Raw genomic sequence first — 19282 nt, 5'->3', positions numbered from 1 at the left:
GGTGCATGTGATTTCTTTCTTTTTCCAGATGACTCATTTTACCTTTTGCTTATTAATGAGCGTTTTACTTAGACACTCTCAATTACTCGTTCTGGTTCTTTCTCATCCGTGCTCCTTGCTTTTCTCTCAAGCATTTCTCTTCAGCTCTGCACCTTCAGTCATAGAGCTCCCACAGCTGTATCTAGAACCATTTTGGGTAGCTCTGTCTCCTCGTTTTGTCTTCAATACTCATTTCTCTGTGAAAGCTTGTGTAGCTGATTTCATTAAGTATGAAAAGTAGGTATTTTAAAAGTAAGTACTTTTCATTCACAAGTATGTTGGCATTTATATTACAAGCCTTATTTGTGGTCAATCTCAGTTCTAGAGAACAAGAGCCTTTGAATCAAGAACCTAGACTCGGCATCTCTGGGGAAGCAGATCTGACTGTGGAGAGGAGACGAGTTTAAGGCTCCTTCCTTCCACGGCTGCAGGCTCCTCTGAGGAGTCCGGGGCCTCAGCTGTCCCACCCATCCGTGTGCTGGGTGCAAAAGGGAGAAAAGGCCACCACCACCCCAACCTCACTGCATGAAATTACAGTAGAGGTTCAGGTCTAGAGAAGAGCTCTAATGAAAGTAGAACATGAGGGGTTAGGACTCAGAAGTTTTACCCCCAAGTCACAATATTAATTTAGAAGGTTCACTTAAACTCCTCATTCCTGAGGGTTCTCCCTCTGTTATATCTTGCAGCTATGTGTCCTTGGGCACATTCTTTTCTTGACATCTCTCAACCTGAGGTCATCATTTCACTTATAAAATGAGGATAACAGCACCCCATAGAGTTTTGGTGACTATTATATGAGATAATAATTTATATGTAGTTCACAATGCTCAGCTTTTAATAAATGCAACATTGCCAGTGTGTCTGATAACATATATATATTGGTAGAACTAGAGTATATATCTCATCAGGGAATTGTGAGCATTGTTAAGCTATTGTTTGTAAAATCCTTTTGCACTTCTATTTGGGCACAGCACATTGTATATTTCTGTTGGAATAGGATAAATAAATATTTATACATAAGCATCACCTCTTTTTCCTACCAAAGAGATCATAATAGCTAGAAAGCTGGATACAAATAGAAAACTGGAATAGTAGGTCCCTGTGATCTTTGCACATGCACTTTGTCTGACTTTAAGGGCATATATCTTAAATTCTTCCATCTGAGAATTTGAGAACATGTCTCCTGAACTTCATGAATAGAAATCTATGGGTACTCTAGACACATTTTATAGATAATTTAAGCTCAGTAATACAACCTATTGATTGCTTTGATTTTTATTTTCGCTATCTGACCAAATAAAGCAGAAACAGATGGCTTTTCTGACTTATACTATTTTAAGCTACAAACATGTTGCCCACTTTTGAGCCTATGTAGTTAATCTGAAATCTGTCACACGATAAAATTAAGCCTTCTCTATTTTAAGGTGGAGACAAGTGTGGATTGGATTTAGGGTCTGAACACCTGGACTCTGGTCGCAGCTTAACCCTGAACACACTACAGACCTCTTGTGAATCACTTCACCTTGCTGCATCTCAACTCCCTCATCTATGAGGTACGTTAGACAAGCGTGTATACTAATCACCTAAGGATCTTGATAAAAGGCAAGAGTCTGGTCAGCAGGTCTGGGGTGGAGACAGAGATCCTGCATCTCTACCAAGCTCCTAGGGGAGGCCAGTGTTGCTGGCCCACAGTCTTTGAGGGGCAAAAGACTGGAAAAATTCTTGGACAAATGCTGTATAATCTGGAGTTTCTGTAAGATTATTCATGAGAAAGCATGTCATGATGGCCCCAAACAGGGATCAAGCAGAGACAATCACTAACATGGGTACAGTATTCTACAGTCATCAAAGCGTGTCCCATCCAGTTAGTCATCACAGCATTCCTAAGAGGAACCTAAACTCAGAAAAGCTGAATCACTGGCTCAAGATCACAAAGTCAGTATGTGGAAAAGGCCAAGATCAAACACAGTCTCCAACTAGCTGTGCTCACACACCACCAACGCCTTCCATGGTTACTTTTGCGTTCAACAGGCCCCAAAATGCATGAAGGCAAAGAAGACCTAACAGCCTAATTTTGTTTCATACACAGCCATATATGTATACATTTATTTAAAGTTACCTAAGTACTGATAAAATCTTGTGTTGACCTGTCAGAGCCCATTTAAGACTTCTATATTTTTTTTCGCACCTTTCCATTATTTTTCTGCTGAATCCTATCCATCAAGTACAGAAAAGCCTCTCAGGCCAGCATGTACATTTCCAGTTTCAACTGCTACAGTACATGAGTTCTAGATCTTAAAGGCCAAAAAGCATCTATTTGACTAAAGAGCTATAAGGCAGCCATAAAAATTATGGATCACAGAAATAAGCAATTAGTGTTATCTTCAATTGCTTTATTGGCAGTATTCACTCGTTAGAATAGAGGCAGCCGTAAAACAGATTGCAACATACTGTATAACAGCATATGGGATTTTACATTATAATGCTATTCTCTGCCAAGAAGTCATATTTTCATTTGAATGCATGGAACAGATTATCACAGGGTTTCCAGCATTAGAAGTAGATGACCCTCACTTTTTTTGAGGTTGTTGTTAAAAGGCAATTCCTGAAGTTATGACTAAATCAAAATAAGTGCGATGGTGAATGGGGCTGTGTTACGTGCCTGCATTCTGGGCCACGGGAGACTGGGCATGGCGTGGAGCTACAGCAGATAATAAAGTCAATCTCTAACGTGGTGGATAGAGGGAAAGTTGAGGGTTTGCCAGTCTTCCAAACCAGCTGGCGTCAATTCTGGATGAAGCTGTTCACCCGCCATCTCATCACAGCTGAAGCACCACAAAAGACACCACGAGCACAGGGGATAGAAATAAAACAATAGGAATAACAATATGAGAAGGAACAGAATCATTATTTAACATTGGGAGACGCCTTCCTGACATCTACTCTGCCATTTTTACAGAATATGTATGGGAGCATGTTTATATATTGCAGACAACGTAATACAGACCTTCAAATACACACACCCTGAAACAAATGTCAACAGGCCAAGCTCTCCGGAATCACCCAGAGGCCTAGAGTCTTAAGAGTTTCCCCATCCCCTCACACATTTTACAAGTTTCAATATGGCACACCTGGAAATAGGGCTAAATGCCCACTGTCCTGTTTCAACAGTTAAGTTGGAAAAAGGGTAGGGTAAAGTACGTCTAACAGATTCTCTTTCCAAGATCAGCCTGTGCTATAGCAAATGAAAGGCTCTGAAAGGCAGGATTGCTGAAAAGGAAGCTTGTGTGGTTTCAAATTAGAAGTCATATTGTTGCACTCACAGTTGATCAAATAAATATTAATCACCAAATGTATTTATGTCACTTCTCACACGATTGCAATATATTTCAAATGTGTTTTTAAATGGTGGATAAAACACACTGGGATGGCAAAAAAAAAAAGAAATTCTCCTTTTATAGAACCACCGATACTAGGGAGCTAGAAGCATATGTAGTAATTTACCAGAACAAAGAAATATGTTTGAATTAGTTACTGTGTGTTTTCTGCTATTTATTCAGATCTAGTAAAATCCAAATAATCTGATAAAGTCTTTAGAGCCTATGTACAATATCATGTTAAAAGTAGACTTTAATCTTATGTAATGTTTCAATGAATCAGTGCGTTCACTTAAATGATTTTTCTAGTCTTAAGTCTGTAAAGTTATAAAATTGTAAAAAACATTTTTAATTGTAAAGAAAAATCCTTATAATTTTGGAAAAAGATTACACTAAATGATTTTAAAGGCAGTAATAATGCAAAACAAAGTATAATAGAGCTGCCCCTTTCTATATCCCTTGGTTACTTGGAGTAACATTTTCAGTTCTCAATTTCCACACTTCTATGTTTAAGGATTTTTATTCATAAAAGGATTTGATAAGAAGAGTAATTAGACTAAAAATGCAAGCATTTTGCAACCTAATCCTGCCTATGCTATTTACTAGCCCCTATGGCATGCATATATTGATATACTGTTTAAATTCTGTATCAGCTGTCATGGATTTATTTGTAAAGTTGCATGATGACCATAATACCTGCAGCCACCTTCCAAATTGAGCTTGAAAGAGATTTTTTAAGTATGTCTCAAGTGGTCAGAGTAAATTTCTCAAGCGGTAAGAAATTTCTCAAGTAAATTTCTCAAGTGTTCATGAATGACTACCTTGTCTTATTTTTAGAGTGAGGAAAGCTGGTAGTTTTCCAGCAGCCAAACAAGGGGCCCCTTTAAAAACCTGAAATGGAAAGAGGAACCAGGAGAGTGGCTAGTTTATACTTCGAGAAAATGATGCTGACCGATTGAGGGTATTCCACCAATGTGTAACATACGGTGAAACATCTGCCTTTTGGCTCAGCAGTATTTTCCTCACTAGCCCACCAATTTCCTTAATTTGGCAACTCTTGTGGCCCTGGCCTTGTGACTGAGGTAACATATATAAATGTTGAGAAGCAAGCTGTTCCTTGGATCTGTAAGGTAGCAAACTCAACAGACTACACATTTTTAAAATGTCAGTGAGTGTATGAGCGTGTATGATTGTGTGTGTGTTTCACCCAATACAGTTGCACTGAGTCAGACCACAGTAACACCAAAGGCTAATGGAGAAAATGTGTTTTTTTACATATTGATCTTGTCACGCGATAACGTTACTTAATTCCGCATTGTTCAGAACAAACCAACAATGAATAGTATCTTGCTATATAATGACTAGTTTTTCCTTTCCTTGCAAAAGTAAAAGCATTTAAGAAAAAAAAAAAAACCCACAAGCATCTCAAATAGCCTCTGCTTTGCTGCAAAAATAGACTGTGACGACAGTAACTCTCCCAATCAATTATGCGGCATGGTTTTAAGTGAGGAAAAAAATTCAACATACGAATCACTTCAAAATATATACAGCATATATCTATATGTACAAACTGCATAAATTTTGAAGGGCTACGAAGCATATATTTTGCTACACCAAAGCTCTGACTGTTAAATTGATTGCAACAAAACTTTAATTTCTTTTTCTGAAAAAACCCGAGGAATATGAATCTTACTGGAATTATTTAAATGCAGTGGTGTGTGTATACATCTATGTGTGTGGGTATAAACAAGATTTCTACAAATTCTCTTCAGTAGGCTCAGAAGCAACACCTCTTCTCTAACAAAAAGATTGCTCTGAAATTATCTCCTTTAAAAGTGACGACTTAAAAGAATATACTTCAAAGTCCACAGTCTACACATCTGCATTCTGAACCCATTCTGCATAGGGCGTCACTTAATAGTGTTCACTCCTGCTGTATACATGCAGGGTTCGTTAATGGTCTCCCTTAAAAGCACCTTTTTAAAGAATGATCTCCCACATTAGCCAGAGGAATATAATGTGTGTGTATGTACACACACACACATATATAATTCTTTTTAATTTTGGCTGAATTCAGGAATGAGTCTGGGCTAAAAGAATCGATCTGTCACAGAGCGACAGATTGCAGTTAGAGACTGCCAACAAATCACAAGCAACAGTAGGTAATGACTAATTGTAACAGGAATGAGGGAACAGAGGGTGGGGATTATTTCAGAAAAGGTAACTGAAAAAATGATCCTTCCCAAATGAAATCAGTTTTGCTTTGGTGTTTGTTATTGTTAAATCGAATACAAGCACAGCACCTTCCCCCTTCTCAAGAATTCCTAGTGATGTTGATCCATTTGTTGATCCTAGTGATGTTGGATCCATTGTTGATCCAATTTCTAAGAGATTTGTGAATTTTCCATCACAGGTTGCCTTTTCTGTTCCTCCATTTCTATTAATACCATATTCTACGAGGCACTTTTGAGGTTTCTCAATGAATTATTACTTTAGCACATTCGTTGGAGCTCTACAACCTAAGACTTACAGGAAACCTTGACTATGACTCCCACTTTGTGGTAATGAATATACAACATGATCTTAAAAAAAAAAAAGGAAAAGGATTTATGAAGATTTACAAGGTCCAAGAAATAGAATGGCAAGAGCAATCATATCCATCTCTTTTATTGATTAGAATGTTACGATTTTTAATTATCTATTCAATCATACCTCCTCAGATTTTCATGAAATGCTTTTTTCTAATTATCAATGTACACAAACACAAACTTTTTATACCAGAAACTTAACCTTCTGAAACTTTAATCTATGAAATTACTTGGAGCTTGAGGTGCGTAAAGGATTTAAACTCTGCACTAAGGTTCAAATACTTTGGGAAATTTCTCTAATTTTCACTCCACTGCAGTGAAAATCAACAAGATGTTCTGTGTAGTTGAAACACAAGGGTTTTGTGGCTCCCTGTAACTGTAGAGATTACAAAGCATATTGGGTCAAATGTAATTTCATATTTTTAAAGGTCACTTATTGTGTTTAAACTTAAATATTTAACTTTAACCAATGTAGTGTGGTTAGATTGCTCATATACTTATTTCAAATGTAAAACTAACAATTTCCTTAAGTTGATGATATAGGCTGTTATCCCAATCTTTAGGTAATACAACCCATTTTGTCTCACTGCTATTTTAATTCCCAAATCCTCTGCTTTCTCCAACATGTTGAACATCAGACTCCATGTCTATTTAATACCTGCATCAATTATTCTTTATCTCCTCATAATTCAAAGAAGAAATAAATGAAGGAAGCTAAAGACTGACCTTTCTTAAATGGACATTGATCGATTGATGTCCCTAAACTAGTTTCTCAATAAACTCAACTCTTTCTCTGCTGAAAAAGAAAAGAGCGGTTCCCGAATGGCAAGTTAAAAAATTAACCAGTAAGGTAAGAACACGTAAAAGAGAAAGTATCAATTGCAGAAACAGTATCAGAACCAAATTATCAATAGATGGGAAAAGGATGAAAAATAATGGTGAACAATGAACTACAGATCACTGAAGCAATGTATATGAGGGAAGGGAAGAAGCTAAGGGCAATGAGATGGCACAAGGGCAGCAGGAACCTTCTGAGTTTCCTCTTAGTATGATTTTTTCAGGAAAAAATTTGTCAACCTTGTCAAAGAGAAGTAATGTTATATCAGGCACCCAAAAAGCACTAACAGAAAATCAGAATTATACTCAACTAAGCCCAGACTAAATCCTAGTTGATAGGGGGTCATAGGCTTGGAATTTCCCATCTGTTCCCAAGAAGCTTGTACATATAATTGGTATGCACCTAAACCATTCTTTTGATTCCAAGTGTCAGGATATTTTGAACAAGAAAACATACATCAACATCTTGATAACTGAAAGTCTGCTAAAGCTATTTATATTTATCATAACTGTTTGAATCTCCCAAGGGGTGAGATGCAGACAGCTTCATGTTCCAGATTTCAACACAAGTGCATCCATCTCCCATTATGACCTACATCCTTTACATCCAAACACAGGGCAAGGGCCTAGCCACCCAACAGTGGTAATCCTCCAGCCAGCATTCACATCTCAGGTGATGACAGAGATACTGTAATTAGGACCTGCTAGCACAAAAGCCCAAGGCCAGTGTAACAGCCAGTACCCAGTTCACTAGGCATAGCAGAAACACTGCCAATAATCTTCAAAGACTGATCAAACACCACCTGAGGTCAATTCATTCAATCATTTGTTATTTATTCATTCAATAAATATGTATCAAACACCAACCCACCACGTTCCAGGTACCAAACAGTCCCATAGCCTTGTGCCTTAACATTGTAATATCACACATATATTGATTAAAGTAACCCATTTCCACAAGGAACTCTACTCAATACTCTGTAATGGCCTATATGGAAAATAAATCTTTAAAAAAAAACAGTGGATATATGTATAACATTCACTTTGCCTGAAACTAACGCAACATTGTAAATCAACTATACTCCAATAAAAAGTTTTAAAAAAAGAAAGTAACCCATTGCACAACAATATCAATTATAAAACTTGAATTACCACCTCTTTTCCCCGTGTTCTATGTTTGACCTTTCATGTGGGTCATATGCATATTTGATACATCTGAGCAATTTCAGGTGGATTCTTCTACTTGTATATAACTACTTCATTAACAGTCAAGTTATAACATGCGAGCTTACATGAAGCACTGTGCTATTAAAATAAAAATATCGCTGGATATATTTCATCTTAATGTGAGTGAAACAACTTTTCAACCCACCACCAAAGGAGAGAAAAGCTAGCGTGAAACCACAGGAATATATTAGGGATGGATAAAAGTAAGGCCCTGAAAAGGGCAGAGGGAGAAATTGGAAACAAGGGATGGCACCCCTACTTCATGATAGTGTCCAGGGCTATCGTCACTTCTGCTCCAGGATGCATAACTTAAAATACTTCAGATGTGAGGGAATCAGTTATTCCTTGTATTTGTCTTGCCTAAGTTGCAAAGTGAGATTTTTTCCATAATTTAATTCTGTAATTTGATGTCTAATCCTTTCAGTTCATGATTTTATGGATTTCAACCAAAATGAGGACTCTCTTCTTTTGTCTTCTGTCTCCAGACGACTCTAATTTTGTTACCAAGATGCAGGCCCAGGTTATGTACTGCCCTAGGTATGCCCTTCTCTCCATTTTCTCTAGGTTCTAGTGAATAATAATTTATTCTTTGGAGGTGTTTGAACCAGAACTGCATATTCTATTATATACACACTCAAGTTCACATATACAAATATATATCACATATTTCCAATATACAGTAAAATCATACATACGCCCACAAAAAAATGTTTTCCTCATAAAATTAACTTAAAGCTATTCAAAGAGTTTGGTCCACATCATCATTTCATGTGTTACAATAAATAGGTAATTAATATCCTTTCTTTCCATGATATGTCAACTATGAGCAGTATCTGGCAGATTCTGGCTAATAAACTCCAAAATAACAAATACATACTTAGCAAAAGCATGACTATATTAATTATTTAATGTAAATGAAGAATCAGCATGTTGGCCAATTTTTTTTCTAAAATAAACTTGTTTATAAATGCTAGTAGTTGACTAAATAATTGTTTTAAAAATGACCATTCTTTTGGAAGGCCCATGTAAAAACAAAACAAATAAAACTTCAGATTTAACCACTCTAGGCCAAAATTTGAACTTTCCTTTGAGCTGTATAGATTTAGACAGGATCATGGCAGAAATGAGCATTTCCTGGGAACAATTATCCAACCAAGCCCCACTGGTTTCCCTTCACCATCTCAAAATCACAGCTGGTGATTTCAAACCACAGGGAAAAGTGAGTGATGGCCTCCGGGTTGCTACTGAGAACTATTTTCAGAGTATTTGTAGGTGCCCCCTCTCTTTTCCAGAGGGCACAGTGGCTCTTGAACCAGATTTTGTGTGCGTGCGGTTCCTTCCCTGTTTGCCCTGCAACATATCCGACTTCTCCGCTCCCAGGAGCTGTCCTTAGCCACTGCGACCTCGGTTCCTGCAGGTGACAGTATGGCTTTCTGCTGATTTATTAAAAATCTCCCATTTTATGGCTCCTGTGTACTCTCTGGAGTGTGATCATGTGACCAGGATAATGACAATCTGTCTCCCTGCTAACATTTCTCTACTTTGGTTATTTGTTTGATAAAGTGAGGAGCTTCCCTTTTGTTGCCCTTCATCAGAGCTTAATGTCTTTACTTTGGGATCAATATACTTTATGAATAATTTTATTTCCTTCTATTTTTATGGTCTTTTCTCCTCATTATCATACTGAGTTTATTAGCTGGTGCTGTCAGTATCTTTACCCTGTCATATGTTCCTGAGGTACAGTAAATATCACTTGTGTTGTAATTAATATGCACACCCTCTGCAGTAATTAAAGTACAGACCCCTTCAACCAGCTGAGCTTCCTACACTAATTCCACCTTATCTTCATAATGAACTTATTGTAATCTGAAACTACTACTGAATATTGTTCAGTAAGGCTAGAAGAATGAAATCTAACGAGATGCAATAATATTTGTGCACATGTTAATATAAAAAATGAATTTAATTAGTCTAAATCTAATTAAATTTCCCATACAATTAAAAGCCTCCCCTTCCTTCCATTTTTTAAAAACTAACAAATGCCGAATTATTGCCCTTCCAGTTATTCCTATAAAGAAGCAGACTGGACAAATGCTTTCTTTCCCCATAAGATACACACAGCAAAATCTAGAAGAGCCAGAAGAAGGATAGTGACATAGTAAGGAAAGAGCTAAATCCCTTTACAGAACTACCATGTGAAATAGACGACTTGTAAGAGTAGACAAAAGTCTGACCTTTCTAAAAAAGAGAAACTCAAGGAAAATAGCTTATCAAACCAATCTGTCAATCAAAAAAATAGGTTTTTAAAATATCCAATACCAGACTCCCCTGGTGGCGCACTGGTTAGGAAATCTACCTGCCAGCGCAGGGGACACAGGTTCAATCCCTGGTCCGGGAAGGTCACACATGCCACAGAGCAGCTAAGCTCGTGCGCCACAACTACTGGGCCCACGTGCCTAGAGCCCGTGCCCCTCAACAAGAGAAGCCACAGCAATGAGAAGCCCATGCACTGCAACGAAAAGGGGCCCCCGCTCACCGCAACTAGAGAAAGCCCGCGCACAGCAACGACGACCCAACACAGCAAAAAATAAATTTCTTAAAAAAAATTAAAATATCTAATACCAAATGTACATTGCAAGTGGCACTAAGGCACAGTCCCTGTCCCCAAGGAGCTTATATTTTAATGAAAGAAATACATATTTCAATTCAGAAAGATTTATTGGGCATCTACCAAAAATAGCACAGACAATGAATGTCATAGAATTTCTAAGCAGCATGAAAAAAGGAAAGTCTAGCACTAAGCTTGCACCTTGAGAGACGCGAGAGAGAACATTTGGGGCAGGACACTAACTGATGCTGCACATATTCGATTCTGCTGGAGAAGAAGGTCTGTGTAAGTTAGGAAAAAATAGACACAAAAGACAAAATCAAGATACATAATTGGCACAAAAGAGGAACACGGTAAAGAACTGCATGTGCATTTAATATTATACTTATATTGTCAGGAAATCAGCAAGGAAAGTGAGTACCTAAAGTGCAGACCCACCATAGGCAGGGAGCTGGCAAAGGAGCCTGAAAACTGGGTGAAGGGTCAGGCATGATGACCACAGCTGTGCCAGGCAACGGAATTATTTCAAGGTGGAAAGAATTTACCAATAGGGTAGAGCCCTGCTTTTTAATTATTCACAGTAATGACCTGGATCTTGGAAAGAAAGGAGTTATTTCCTAGATAGTAGACTGAACTAAATTAGCAGGCAACACAGCATGGAGGACTGATAAAACACACACACACACACAAATACATCAATTTGAGAATTTAAAAGTGGTTTAGTGGTCAAAACACCTGTCAATTAGGACAACACATTTACTCCCACAGTTGTTTTCTTGTTTTCTTTAAAAACTACCTCTGTTTATGGGAGATTTATAAGACACGTTACCGAATGGATTACTTGGAAGGAAGGAACCAAGTGAGATGAAAACAAATAATATGTTGAGACGGACTGCTAAAGCTATGCATTACAAATCAAAGGAACTAAAATAAAGTTAGGCGTTCTCTAGAGGAGTGCTCACTATATTTTAAGGAAGATTTAAATGTACTTCAAAAGGGAAGCATGGAGAAAATGGAATGATGGTGATATCAAAAATAAATTACAAAGAAAATCTGGGCTGTCCTGCTGCTAAAAAAAATAAAACTAAAACAGATGTTGACATCTACCTGATAGCAAATATGCTTCTTAATGTTGATTCTGACCAGCAGAAGGGAACCTACTCGGAAAGAAACCTGATGGGAATGAGTGGAGATCCTAAAAGACAGCCTTTTAAAATTCCCGATTGATAAAGTTTTGGTTAGGCTATGCCACTGAAAATCATCAAATCCAGAATGTCAGCCCATTTTTAGTGAACAAAAGGCATGTGTATACCAACAGGTATATGTGTGACTGTGTTTGTGTGTGTGTATGCACTTGTCTATATAAGAAAGCAAAAATTCAAGCTCAGAAAATGAAGTAATGTGAAAATTTCCTTTGGCATACCCTTCCAGTATATTTACTGAAAATACACTTATCTTAATTTACATTTGTTCATCTTTAAGCTTTGTGTTCAGTTCACTGTAGGACCCGAAACCTAATGCTGGAGAATGGTTTCAAAGGTCAGAAAAAGTTCTAAATATTAGCAACAGTGTCGCTCATGAGCGTGTCTGCATCAGTTTTAAAAACTGTTCACATGAAGGATGCACTTGGCTTTGGAGAAAATATTTTGTGACTCATGGTTTACTCTGTACATTCAGCATAGTTTGGGAGCAACGCTAATGTTTATGGGTTACTGCACTAACTTAGAAATTATAGTATAATATTTGTAATGCAAAGGAACCTTTCTTGGAAAGCAGATGTACTTATATTTGCTCAATGGTGAGATTAGTGACAAGGTCTAGGAACCCAAGAAGAAGACAGATGTCAACTCAAGGCAGTAGTTTTGCAACTGTGGTGAGTGTGTGGTGGAGTGGTCAATTTCAAACCTCCATTTGGTGATATATTCTTCTTTTTTTTTTTTTTTTTTTGCAGTACGCAGGCCTCTCACTGGACACGCAGGCTCAGCGGCCATGGCTCACCAGCCCAGCCACTCCGCGGCATGTGGGATCTTCCCAGACCGGGGCACGAACCTGTGTCCCCTGCATTGGCAGGCAGACTCTCAACCACTGAGCCACCAGGGAAGCCCTAGTGATATATTCTTGATTCAATAACAGCTTTTAAGCAGGCCGTGTTCATAAGGGAAATGTCAGTAAGAAGGGTTTTGTTCTGAGCCTCATGGTGTCTTCTCTAGCCCTTCTGGTCAGTTTGTTTATGTACTGGACCATCGATCTCTTAACATTAGCCAGTTGAAACAAAGAATAAAACATGGCAACTAAATGATAAATGAGGTGGGAAACAGAACATTCTAGGATGCTTTATATAAAAGACATCCTTGAAGGCAACCATTGATGAGGAAGAGAAAGTTGAAAAACTGGGAAAACTAAGCTATAAGCTATTCTCATTCTGTGTGTGTGTGTGTGTGTGTGTATACACACACACTGTATATATATTTGCATGTAAAATATATATTATATATTTTTAATAATTTAATACTACTGACTCTGTAGAAAACACAAATAGCAGCATTTACACCTCTCTTATTTCCAGAATTACTGAGGGGAGTTCGATAATGTATATAAAACCTTTAATCTACTAATTGTTAGAACTGTCATGATTTTTTTCACAGTTATCACTTTCCTTTGGTAATAAAAGCCCTAACTGTATCACCAAATGTAAAAGCAACACCAAAACACCAGTTTGCCATTGTTGTTTTTCCAGCTTACTGAATGAGATTCCAAAATTAAATTTCAATGGTTTGCAAAAGTCTCTCAAATTAAGGCAGAAGTGACTGAAGACACTTTTAGCTACACCTGCTCAACCGCTAATTTAATGAGAAAATGACTTAGAAATTGCAAGTGGTAGATATAACAATATTGTTGGTATGAACTAAGAGATGTTGCAGTACAGACAGTTCGAGTAGAATCCATCTTTAATACTCTGATTCCTCCATCTTTCTTCATACCTAGCCTGTTTCAAATAAAGAATACGCCCTGGTGGCGCAGTGGTTGACAGTCCGCCTGCCGATGCAGGGGACGCGGGTTCGTGCGCCGGTCCGGGAGGATCCCACATGCCACGGAGCGGCTGGGCCCGTGAGCCATGGCCGCTGAGCCTGCGCGTCCAGAGCCTGTGCTCCGCAACGGGAGAGGCCACAGCAGTGGAGGCCCGTATACCGAAAAAAAAAAAAAAAAAAAAAGAATACGCCCAACTCCTCATTGAGTGGCCTAGCATGTTTGGATGTGAAATGGTATGGTTAAGGACTAGAAAAATTATTCTCCTGTATATGTTCAATATTAAGACAGTTTCTGTCCACTCTTACCTGTTCAGCCCATGTCGCCAATGTCCCAGACAAGCTGTGGGCCCGCATCGTGAGCGCTAGCGAGCTGCAGAGCTCCCAGCCAGCCTCCTGCACCACGAGCTGGCCCATCACTGGAATCAGAACCTAGTCCGTAGCCATCGCAGCAAGGGCTGCTGCTGACTGGCCATGAGGACAGCATCGTGTGGTTCTGGGATGCCTCCGCTGTGGCGCCCCAACCATCCGGCAAGTTGAGCACTGCTGGCCTCTTCCAGACGGACAGCACGCATGCCAACAACCTGGCCTAAGCCACAGTAGACGACTGGCCGCCCTTCCTTAAGATTGGCTGCTTCTAACACTGCAGCGACGATCCTCTGCTCAGCGTGCAGAAAGAAGTTGGCGTTCTGCAAGTACACAGCCCAGCTGCTGATGGCCGGCACTGCAGGCCAGGTGCTGGTGCTGGAGCTAATCAACGTGCCTTAGAAGCAGGCAGACCCCCTCCAGGACCGCGAGGGCTTCACGTGGAAGGACCGTGGGCAGCTGATCCTGCGCCTGGGCCGCTGCCCTGGCCTCCGGCTTCTAGCCCATGTGCTGGTTCAGTGCTGTCACCCGATGCCATCCCTGCCGTCTCGCAGCACGCCGAGTGCAGCCTGTGGCTTTTGGCATAAGTCATGGCTTTGGCCTCTTTGACTACCCGTGCAAGAGCCCTGGTCCGGCCAAGTGAACTCTTCACCCCAACGACTCCCAGGCCATGGAGAGGACGCTATCCCAGGTGAAGTTGCTTACAAAATTGCCGTGGTCTTTCGGGCGCATGCGGAAGAGCTGAGTCTCAGGCAAGAAGTAGCATGCTAATACCAACAGCAAGTTTCAGAAAGCCAACACGCTGCTGGCGGAGCAGGCCTGCCCCCACGACCTGGGGATGATGCCACTGCAACTCTGCATCAGCCCCGGTCAGCCGAGGACTCCCTCCCGGGCGCTGTGCACTTCTATGATACTTTGCTGGCATATTCCTTGAGATGCAGCCACACACCAACTCGGACTCCGTGTTTGAAACGCTCCAGCCATGCAGGCGTCAGGAAGCTGCGGGAGCCGCCGGAAGGTCTCAGAGGAGCGGCTGACGCCCCGCGGGCTCGTGTCGGCACTCCCAGCGTAGGACGCACGCAAACGCCCCTAGCCTGACCTATGACGAGGCCGCGTGGGTTCTGGCGCAGGCGCAGGACTTGTAGGGCGGGCGCCGTGCTCACCGGGTGGGCGGGGCCGTTCAAGGAGTTCACGCTGCCCAAGGAAAGCGCCAAGACAAAGTTCAGGCCGATGGCCCACGAGGGCTGTCCCGTGCACAAGGTGGCACTGGCTACACTTGCCAGCGTGGCCTGAGAGGACTATGCCAAGACGTGCCTGGTCTGCCTCCCCAGCCTGGGCAATGCCCACGTCTTCTCGGTGCCTGGCCTGCGACCCCAGGTGTACTACTCCTGTAGCCGGAAGGGGGACACAGCCGCGTCACCTCCTATGTCTTCAGGTGCCACAGCCAGTTTTTACCTGATTTCTCCATGGGAGCTTGAACGCTTCTCAGTAAGCGTCCAGAACGTCACAGAGCCCCGGCTCTCTGGACATTAGCTGGCCCCCGCGATGCCACCGGTGCCAGATGCAGGCTCCCAGAGTTGCCAAAGCTGAGACAGGCTAACAGGACCGTGGGCATCGTCTTGGCTCCACGGAGCAGCGATGGAAGCGTGTTCTCACCCATGTCCGCCAACTCGACCACCAGTGACGACACTACGCTGGAACGACAGGGGACGTCACGGTGGAGGACGTGAAGGATTTCCTGGGCCCTGTAGAGGAATCTGAGAAGAATGGGAGGACGCTGGCAGAAGACAGAGCTTGAGCCTGGGCCGTCCTGATCAACTGAGGAAGGCTAGAACTACCTGACCACCTCCTACCTGCCCTGCTGGCAGCTGAAACCCAGGACCCCAACCCCTTCTTGGTCTTTCACATGGACCCACACCTGCTAACCTGCTGGCTCCAGTGGGACCTGCCAACCCTGACCCCAGGTTGTGGGCCTGGACTTGGCCCAGAGCCTCTGGGGCAGATTCAGATTGACCCTTCCTACAGGTAGGTGGCTACCCTGGACCCCAGGTGCCAAGGCATCCCAAGCTACCTCCCACTCCACACACCGTCCTTTTCCACTCCCTTTGCAGAAAGAATTTTTCTAATGTCCGTGCTGGGCTGGACAGTCTTTTTTTTTTTTTTTTTTTTTTGCGTTACACGGGCCTCTCACTATTGCGGCCTCTCCCGTTGCGGAGCACAGGCTCTGGACGCGCAGGCTCAGCACCCATGGCTCACGGGCCCAGCCGCTCCACGGCATGTGGGATCTTTCCGGGCCGGGGCACGAACCCGTCTCCCCTGCATCGGCAGGCGGATTCTCAACCACTGCGCCACCAGGGAAGCCCTGGACAGTCATTTTAAAACTGGGCTGGGGGTGGGCAGGTGGGCAGAATGGGTTTCCCTATAGATTGTACCTTGGGGTTTTTCCTGTCTTTTTTTTAAATTAGCAGTTTTAATATTAAAATTACTGATTTTTAATTTTGAAAAAGAAAGCATTTAATATCTCTTAAAAGGGGAAAAAAAGAGAGTATCAATAGAATGAGCCAGAACAAATATTTTAATTATAATTCTATTTTACATGATTCTCTGTACCCAGCATTGTTACCCAGAATGTTGTTGAGCAATGGGAAAGGAATCAGGTACTTATTTTTAGCCAAAACATTAAGGAGTTTATGCCTGAATTTCATAAGTGATAAGGTTACCCATGTGCCTTTGAGAAAATGCTGAGAAACTTTTCTGAGCCTCAGACAGAAAATATAAGTTGTGAACTTCTTTAATGGCTGTGCCTTCCAAAGTAGAACAAAGGGAAAGAGTTATTGAGGTAACTAAAACAAAGCAAGAAATACTGCAGAAAAAGAGAAAAATATTTTTCCCCAGGTCTGAATCTAGCAGCTCAGAACACATGAAGGAGATGAATGAACTGAAAAGGTATTTGCAGCCGAAGAGATAGATGCTGAGCTATTATTTCTTGTGATGCTATGAGATATTTATAAAAAAAAAAAAAAATCTCTTGAAAATAAAATCAGCACCCAGTTTCTCAGCAGCAAACAACCTTAAGACTCTACTAGCAACATTATACCTTAAGCACCAATGCATGTTTAAATATTTTAATAATGGCTTAAATAAAATTTTGTTTTATTTATCAGCTGTGCCTATATTCACATGCTATTTTCAGAATATTTCCTTTAATAAGCTTCTTTCCCCATAAGTACAATAATAAAGGTAAACTTAGAGCAAAATATTTTCTTTTCAGACTGCATCCTTATTCTAAAATGCTAATCAAATCATAACATACAAAAACCTTTAAGTTTTAAGTGTGGTACTTAATTCTTAAAAAGAAAACATTAAAAGTAGGTTTTTTAGTAGTCAATTTTTTTATAATCCAAAAAGTATCATAAAGTCAACTTTGAAAGTGTGCTCTCTTACCTTTCTCGTTTACAAAAATAATAATATACATATATAAAGGGCTTGATATTTCCCTTAGTGAGCTGTAAGTTCCAGTAATCAGAGGACATTACGGGAACATCTGTTATTTCACATTTTTCACTGAATAGCTTACATGGTCACATGGTCAGAAGACAATTACCACCATACTCTCAGTCATTAGGGGCTTTGCAGTTTATACTACAGGCTTTCAGTGTTTCTACTCTCTCTTGGTATTGGTTCATACAAGTGAAAGAGGTGGGTTAAACTGCTCTGGTGCACCAAGTGGTATCATACGGGCCTGAAATAATTCACATATCTCACAAAGCTCTTGGAAAGAGATTTTTTGCATGTGAAATAAAACAAAACCCATTTAGTTGTAACCCTCATGCAACATTTTGGTAAAATCAAATCCAAGATGTATTCTTTGTCATAAGTCTCTGTCTTCTATACCCTATCAAAGCAACTTGTTGACAAGTGAAAAGTAAATTATTGATGTGGTAAGTTTTTGTCTTGGCTTGCCTTGGGGGATTGCTTATGTGTATGTTTGTTTTTCTTTGTTTCACTTTGTTGTTGTTATATGATACCAAAGAGTTGATTTGATAGATTAGTTTTTGGTCATGGTAGTGACTTAATTAGATATGTTATTTTATTTGCAGATGTTTAGCACACAGTCTCATAGACAAAGCCTAAATGGAGACTCAACACATTAAAAGATAATAATTTATGAGAAATACCATAAAAACCTGAGTAGAAATTGAGGAGTTCATAAATAATCTATACTGACTTATGATTCCAAATCCATTTCTGAATATTTTTTTCAGATTTCATGATATATTCCTTAAAAAAAGGCAAAAAGGAATGTTATGTAAGAACTTTACATTATATGTCTTAAAAACTAACATCATATTCACTGTGGTGACTTAATTTTCCACAGATAGTTACGATATTACCTCCCTCCCCTATGTTCTTCTTAACTGTGACTTTAACACTACTCCCAAGCAAAAGATGAGGTCTATGTGCCCTCCCTTTAAAATGAGCTGATTTGGTGACTCTTTTGACTAACAGAGTATGGCATTTACAAAGCTATTGACTTTTGTGGCTAGGTCATTCAAGACCATGAAGCTTCTGCTTTGTTAACTTTGAAACTGTATACAAAGCCCAACTGCACAGAGGCCACCATGCCATGAGGAAGACTAACCCACCCAAGAGGAGAAACCACATGGCAGCTATGAGAATATAAGAAGAGAGAGAGGTGTCTAAGCGGCCCCCAGCTGCTTGGCCTCCCATTTTTCTAACTTTAGTACTGCCTCTAGGCCCCATCTAACCTCAGCCCCAAGAAAGACCCTGAGCCTCGACCACCCAGCTGCACCCCTTCCAAATTCCAACCCACTGAAACCATGAGAGATAATAAAACAATAGTTGTTTTAAATCACAATTTTGGGTGAATTAATTTATTTATCAATCATTCATTTAGTAAATAAATATTTTTGAATGTCTGCTCTGTTCTGGACAATATCTTGAGTACAGAATCCTGCAAAGATTTCTCCTCCTAGAAAGGAGTTTAATTAACCCCTTCATCCTCTGTGCTTCCATGGCTTTTTAGACTGGTAAAAGAGCACTTATTTCTTTTGTCCATATTGTATAAGTTGTACACACGTTTGGTTATACATTTATAAATTCAGGATCTGGATCACGTTCGTTTTGTTTCCCTCAGCAGTGTCCGTAGTGCAGACACATGTTCGCTGACTGATTTATAGCACCTATCTGGAT

General features: G+C 40.3%; 1 pseudogene; it reads left to right on the top strand.

Annotated features, from left to right (window-relative positions):
• Positions 1-15798, top strand: part of LOC136133574 (lethal(2) giant larvae protein homolog 1-like) — a 123950-nt pseudogene extending 108152 nt beyond the window's left edge.
• The last annotated feature ends 3484 nt before the right edge of the window (positions 15799-19282 follow it).

This window comes from Phocoena phocoena, chromosome 14 (genome assembly GCF_963924675.1).
Source record: "Phocoena phocoena chromosome 14, mPhoPho1.1, whole genome shotgun sequence".
NCBI lineage: Eukaryota > Metazoa > Chordata > Mammalia > Artiodactyla > Phocoenidae > Phocoena > Phocoena phocoena.
Note: the sequence above shows the minus strand (reverse complement) of the source record. Positions and strands in the feature narration are given on the sequence as shown.